At 34.9% G+C, this 8,079-nt stretch overlaps 1 non-coding gene across 1 annotated transcript; it reads right to left on the reverse strand.

The window, feature by feature from the left end:
* Nucleotides 1–3,602: 3,602 nt before the first annotated feature.
* Nucleotides 3,603–3,708, reverse strand: LOC122109887. Its single transcript, XR_006147765.1, has one exon. It is a non-coding gene; the product is annotated as a U6 spliceosomal RNA (small nuclear RNA).
* Nucleotides 3,709–8,079: the final 4,371 nt, after the last annotated feature.

The following is an 8,079-nucleotide window of genomic DNA, read 5'->3' on the forward strand; positions in this document are numbered from 1 at the left end:
TTATATCTTGGCTGTTGTGAATAATATGAATAACAATGAACTACAGATAGATTTACGAGTTACCCCGAGAAAAATAATCACATGATTGGTGGGTCAGATGATATTTCAACTTTGGATTTCTTTAGAAATCTGCATACTACTTTCTACAACCAGAATACTAACCTGTATTTTGACCAAGACTGTAGAAAATTTCCTTTTATCCACACTCTCACTAACAATATTACCTTTTATTCAAAAGGTAATAAAGGGCAGGTTTTTACTATCTGCAGTACCCAAGACTGGCCTTAGACTTAAATCCAACCTTTAAATGATTGGAATTACAAGCCTTTACCACCACACCTGGTTCCTTTGAGTGTTTTTGGTAAGAGTTATAATAGTTTTGATGTAGTATCATAGTAATTTTGAATTACATTTCTCTAATGACTTCTACTCACAAAGCATTAAGCCAGCATAGAAGTTGTATTAAACACAACTTTGTAAACCCAGTGTCGATTTTCAGGGCTTTATGGAGAACATGTCTATCAAGTTTTTTGTCAATCTCATCTTTAATCTCTCTATACAAAGTCAATAATTAATTCAAGGTAGTAGAAAGGAAAAAAATTAAGCAACTCCTACCACTTTTCAATTTTCAATAACATGATATTGCTTAATTATTTTCTGTTTACACTTGAGAATATATAACTCAATTTAGACCTTTTACAAGGTTGTATGTATTTTATTTATTTTACCTTGATTGTTCTTTCCAAAGCCTGCGTGTCTAATTTCCCTTGGTTTCTTTCAGTTTCAAGAAGTTCAGATTTCAAACTGAAGAATAAATGGAAGGAAGCAAACAAAAAAATATACAGTTCCTCTCAACTGATGATGCCTCTACAAGAATGAAGAAAGAGTTCTAAGGTCCTATGATAAGACATCAAAAAGAATTCATTCTTCTAGGACTTTCTTATCTTTGTGATGTAACTTAAATGATCTAAACCACAATATTATTGCTCAGATAATTTTGTTTTATCAGTTTTGCACATTTCATATGGACTTCACCTCAGTCTACAACATTCCTTGATTATTCTGTCCCTAATATTTTTACACTATCAAGACCTAAGATAACTAGTTTGATTTACAGCATAGGAAGTTATCCATCTGGCTTCCTTGGAATCAGAGCATGGTCAATAGATAACATTACTTCTGGTTGTTCACTACATGTAATGGTTTCTTTAATACTTATTGTATTCTATTTATTATTATTTTTTTAAAAAAACAGCTGGCTAAACTCAAAGCTCATTCATAGAAGTTTATGTTAAGTATTTCACAAGTTTTATTTCCCTTAATTCTTTTGTTTTTTTGGGGGGGTCCGGTCGTGGGGTCTGAAGTCTGGGCCTGGGTGCTGTCCCTCAGCTCTTCAGCTCAAGGCTAGCGCTCTACCTCTTGAGCCACAGCACAACTTCCGGTTTTTTCTTTTTGCTTATGTGTGCTGAGGAATCGAACCCAGGGCCTCAGGCATGCAAGGCAAGCGCTCTAGCACTGATCCACCTTCCCAGACCCCTTAATTCTTAAGATAACATTTGCTATAATGCTAATGTTATTACCATTTTAGTGTTGGGAAAAATTGTAATTAAAGACAGTGAGAGCATGGCCCAAAGACACACTGTGAGGAAGGAAATGAGTCAAAGTTTCCAAAAGTCTTTCAGCAATACAAAAAATGTGGGTAAAATCTCTCCATTCTCTTACACTCTCAATTCAATATTCATATTGTCCAAGAAATAGTAGCATAGCAATTATTGCCCATGGTTATTATTTTCTGTTACATTTTGTCTTCAACACAGACTGTGTTGGTGATATTGGGTTATCATGCACAAAGCTGAGCTTACAAGAGAGGCAATTTTTTGGGGGGTGGGCATCCAGTCGTGGGGCCTAAACTCTGGACCTGAGCACTGTCCCTGAGCGCTTTACGTCATGACTAGCACTCTAACACTTGAGCCACAGTGCCACTTCTGGCTTTCTTTTTCTACTTATGTGGTGCTGAGGAATTGAACCCAGGGCATCATGCATGCAAGGTAAGCGCTCTACCACTGAGCCACCTTCCCAGCCCTGGGCAAATTTCTTTTGTCCCACAGTTCCAGTTTCCTTTTTTAAAAGTACTAAAACATTTAAATATAATCACTTACTTTTTTAAGAATCCAAAACCGAAAAAATTCACACATAATCACTCCAAATTGCTTTAAAAGTAGGAGATAAAGAAACAGGCCCTGTGAAGTAAATTTTCTTCTACTTTTAAAGTAATTCTGTAAGCCATGTCTTGATTGGTCACATCTGTAATCCTAACTGAGATCTGTGGATAACAGTTGGAAACCAATCAGGGCAACATAAATTCATGAGATTATTTTTCAAAAATTGTAATGAACCAGCAAAGGCCCAGGAATGGAGATGTAGCTCATATATTAGATCAGCAATCTAGAAAGGATAGGCCTGGCCAGACCTTGAAGCTCTGATTTCAAATTCTGAGCATACTAACACACATGCAAGTTTGTGTGCATGCATGCGCATGCACACACACACATTTATTCAAAATCCTTCATATCAGTGTTTCGCATTAATTTCTTTGTTAAAAATATTTTATGAGTAAAATAAAGGAAATAAACTCTTCCCTCTCCGAATATTTTTGTACGTTTTTTATGTAAAAATACTGTACAGAGGAGTCACATTTACATGAGCAAGGTAATGAGTACATTTCATAACAAGCATTGTTAGCTCCTCCTTTATTTTTCCCCTACCATCACTTCCCTCGCACCTCCGCAAGTACACTCCCTTCTTCCCTTCCCCAGCCTAAATTGTTCATTTTTTTTAACATAGTGTCTTGTGCATCTCATTGCTTCAATGGGTCAACCTGTATCCCTATTTAAACATTTTGTTTTTTTCCTTCCCCTCTCCAAATTAGAGGAGCGTATATACAAGGTGTAGGTGCACCAACTTCAAATACAGTGTAAACAAGGGTTATAGCATAGGGGAGGAACATATAAAGAAACAAAAAAAATCACATCACACATTATAAGTACGTTAGAAACAATAGCAATAAAGAAAAAAAAACACTTGTGTTCCTATCTTGAGGTTCATTTTCTTTAACATCATCTTATTTGGTCATATGCAGATAGCTTTTGACCTTTTCTGCTTATCCCAGACATATATTAGTTATTGAAAATTAGGGAAACCATGGGACCTATGTTTCTTTGGCCCTAGTTAGTTCACTTAATTTTTTCCAAGTCTTTTGATTTCTTAACAAATTGGACAATGCTATTCTTTCTGATGGAAGCATAGTATTCCATTGTGTATATATACCACATATCCATTCATCTGCTGAGGGGCATCGGGGTTGGTTCCATATCTTAGCTATCTTAAATAATGCTGCAATGAACATAGTTATGCTGGTAGCTTTAGTATGGTCTTGTTTATGATCATTTGGGTAAATGTCCAAAAGTGGGATTGCTGGGTCATAGGGAAGCTCTATGTGGAGTCTTTTGAGGAACCTCCATACTGCTTTCCAAAGTGGCTGAACAAGTTTACACTCCCACCAACCATTCAGTACTGTTCCCTTGTGGTCACATCCCCTCCAGCATCTGCTGGAATGCTTCAGGAATTTGCCTGTCATCCTTATGCAGGGGCATGCTAATCTTCTCTGTATTTTTCCAATATTAGTGTACGTGATGCTGAATTGAGCACAGAAAACTTTTTATATATAAAGTGTAATTGATTTTATTAAACTATATAATTCAACAAAAAGTAAGTTTAAAAGAATCGTCGTGAACTTTTAGAAACATGTATTCCTTACATAAGCACACATTTAAGAATAAAGTCAAGATTGACATGTCAAAAACAAAATAATCCCAGGTATTTGTTGTTCAAGATATGTGTAGGAGAAGGAATGCAATTATTCTATACAAGGCAACTGTCCTAATGAACACAGCAGCAAGTGTTAAGATTTGATAAAACTTTTAATGTTTTAAACATATTTAATTTTGGGAATTTACTTACATATGCAAAAACTAGGACTGTTTGTCAGGTCATAATACTTTTCTATAAAGTATTTAAGATTTATGGTAGCAGACATATACTACTAATTATGTACATTTCAGAGTTTATAGAAACTTTACTAATGAGAAGTTGCAAAGTCTTTGTGTAAAGGAACAGAATAAAGAGTTAAGACTTTGTTAACTACAGTTTCTGTTAAAACAATAGGGCTTCCTTACTTTATATGTTAGCGAGGAACAAATGATGATATAAGCCATGTACAAATGATGAGATGAGCCATAAATAGTAATCTTAGTGGGTAACTTTAAAGACTGCACATAGTCTATAAAACTCTTGTTGAGCATCATAATCTTAGTCAGTTTTAAATGTACAGGAATATGAGAAAATAGTAAAATCTAATAGGTAGTACCCTTCAAATACTGAAAACACTGGTAATTGTTTTGTTTTTTATTTTATTAATCATTAATATTTAATTATTGGTTTTTCTTATTTGTAGTATTGTTTTCCTTGTTGTACTATAATACTATTTTTTGTAAGTCCTCATTAGGAGGTACTTTGAGAAGGTTACTGGGATGGCCAAATCATTTTTATAGGAGCATGTGAATTTACAAAGAGGAAAATTAAGAACAAAATATTTATTTAAAAAAATGATGAAGTAGAGTCTGAATCAGGAGTGTTGAAAAATGTCCATACCTAAAATCTTAGCCCTAGGATGAAGCAGCAGTATTACAGAGTTGAGGCCACAAAAGTGAGACTGTGTTTTTTTTATTTTGATTTTGTTGGTCATGAGGCTTGAACACTGGGGCCTGGGTGCTGTCCCTCAGCTTAAAGCTAGCATTACCACTTGAGACAAAGCACCACTCCATCTTTTTGTGCTTATGTGGTGCTGCTGAGGACTCAAACCCACGGCCTCATGCATGCAAGGCAAACACTCTACAACTGAGCCATCTTCCCTGCACCTGAGATAACTGTGTTTAAAAAAAATCATCTAAACAACATTTGCTTTCTGCTTTGGGTTGTATAATGAAATATATGAATATCTTTTGATGTTTTTGTGAATTGTCGTACTTCTAAATTTATACTCACTTCAGCCACTTTATCCTTTTCAAAGTCATGAAATATCTCTGAGAGTTTGCTTCTGTGAAGATTGTTTTTGCATTTATAATTTCTTCTGAATCATTTTTATTTTTTGTCAAAATGACTTTATATTTCATGTTGATGGTTTATCATACATCAAATACCTTTAAATGTACATGAAGAGTCTGAAGATCGCAAAATGATTATTCTCATACAGCTCTTGCTTAGCTGTTATGCACTTTCAGCATTATGATATTTCTCTCTCTTTAACTCTCTCTCATTTCCTCTCTTTCTCTTTCATGCTCCATGTCTGCTACTTAGAATTTCTGCTGGTCTACTATAATCCTACAGAATCCACTGGTTTTGTGGGAACATGAGAGGGACCATCAGTTACCCTTACATTTCTTAAGAATTATAACAGTGACATGATATTATTCTTTTCTATTCTAAATGGCAAAAAACCAGATCTAGGAATTCCTTTTCACTTTTATACTATTATAAATTTTATCTCATAGGAATCATTGGGACGGATAGGATACTTTTAACCTCTGACCTATAAGTTCTTTTTCTTTTACAAACGAAACTTTTTTATTATCAGTAAGTAACTACATGTAATGAAAACAAAGCTATCCTATGAAAAGTAGGCCGAAGTTGTTCACAGGGATGGGGGGACGTGAGCACAAAGGATGCCCGTCATAGGGCACAGATCCTCAGAGCAGTTTATCATGTACACTTTGTGAGAATGAAATGTGCTGGGATGTATAAATTAAATCACTGAACAACTGATATATATATATATATACACATATATTTATATATGTATATTTATTTATATATGCATATATGTCTGTATATGCCCTTATACATGTACAATGCATGTTATTATACACACAAATACACACATACATATATACATGTACACATGCACACAAGGAGAAAGACATAGATACAGCCAACACTAGTTTCACTACTTGTTGAATATGCCTTAGAGGGAATGCTTGGAACAAAATAATGTTGAAGATACGTTTGTCTCCAAAAGTTCTTTTACCACTCCTCTTATCTCTTAAAGCTGGTAGGTTTTGCTAGATTCAACTTGTAAAATGCAATACAAGTGACAGCAAGTCACTCAGAAATCTCAGTAAGTAAAAATCATATGGTGTCTCCCTGCTCCCAACAGAATGGTTGCTCTTGTAGACCTTCTCAACAACCAAAGTAGATGGAGAATACCCTGGAAAAGAATAAAGTTCTATGGACTTAAATGGCATCCAACAGCCAGCATCAATTCCTAAGCAGATGAGTGAGTCCTCAGAAGTTTGGAGCTTAGGTCAACATTTAACCAACCCATGTGAAAAGTCTTATGTGAGAAATGCTGACTGAGGTCTTGCTGATTTCCTGGCCAAGAAAATAAGAAAGTATTTTTAATATATTAAAATTTGAGAATAATTTGTAACCTGTCTATAAATGTGTAGAACACTATTATATCAACTCAAAAAAATGATGTGGGAAACTTACTGCATTGCTGGTGGGAGTGTTAACTTGTTCAAATACTGGAAAGCCATATGGAGGTTCCTCAAAAATCTCCACATAGAGCTACCCTATGACCCAGCTATCCCACTTTTGGGAATTTACCCAAATGATCACAAACAAGACCATACTAAAGCTACCAGCACGACTATGTTTATTGCAGCATTATTTAAGATAGCTAAGATAGGGAACCAACCCAGATGCCCCTCACTAGATGAATAGATCAAGAAAATGTAGTGTATATATATACAATGGAATTCTATGCCTCCATCAGAAAGAATGACATTGCCCCATTTGTTAGGAAATGGAAAGACTTGGAAAAAAATTATATTAAGTCAAGTAAGCCAGGCCGAAAGAAACATAGGTCCCATGTTTTCCCTTATTTGCAATAACTAGTATATGTCTGAGTAAAGCAGAAAAGTTCAGATAAATTGATGTTATGGGAATGAACCCCAAGATAAAGATTCAAATTTTTTTGTTTTTTTTCTTTCATGCAATTGTTTCTAACATATTTTTAAGATGATTTCTTTGTTGCTTTGTATGTCCCTCCACCACGGTATAACCCATGCTTTCACTGTACTTGATGTTGGTATAATTTGTGGAGGGGAAGGGAAAAAACAAATTGTTTAAATAGTGATACAGGTGGACCCATTGCAACAATGAGATGTTCAAGTTTTTATGTTGAAAAACAAACTTTACAATTTTGGTGAGGGCTGGGGGGAGGATCAGGTGGGGAGAGGGGGAGAGTATAGGAAGGGATGGAAAGGGGAAACAAAGAGGAGGCAACAATGCTTGATAATTAATATACTCGTTATCATGTAATTGTAAGTCCTCTGTACGGTATTCTCACAATAAAAAAAAGAAATTAAAATAAATGTTGTGCGTTTTATTTATGTACTCTTGGACTTGGCAAGTGACTTTAGGTGTGTCTACACAAGTAGAATCAGCATGAAACAAGCCAGCATTTCTGCATTTAAGATACAAGGAAAGAATACAGGTTGACCCATTGTAACAATGAGATGTACAAGACACTCTATTAAAGGGGGTGGATGAAGGGAAGAATTGGGGAGGTATGAATGGAAGAGATGGTAGTGGAAAACAAAGGAGATGGTAACAATGGTGAATAAGAAATGTACTCATTACCTTACTTATGTAACTGTAACCCCTCTGCACAGGATCTTTACAATAAAAATACATATTGAAAAGATACAAGGAAAACTTCTTTACTGATAGGAAATTGCATTTGTCACTCAATATCAGTGGTTTAAGGGCCACAGGCATATAAAAACTTTGGATACTCAAACTGTCTACATGAACACAATATATTATTTACATTAGAATCTGCCCACAACCTAGTGCAATGTAATTGCTATGAAAATTTTTACTACATTATCTTTGTAATGAACAATAAAATCATATGCACTATCAACTGATACCATTTTTTTCAGATAATTTTTTTAT

The sequence above is a fragment of the Dipodomys spectabilis genome, unplaced genomic scaffold (genome assembly GCF_019054845.1).
Source record: "Dipodomys spectabilis isolate Male_0828 unplaced genomic scaffold, ASM1905484v1 ptg000070l, whole genome shotgun sequence".
Taxonomy (NCBI): domain Eukaryota; kingdom Metazoa; phylum Chordata; class Mammalia; order Rodentia; family Heteromyidae; genus Dipodomys; species Dipodomys spectabilis.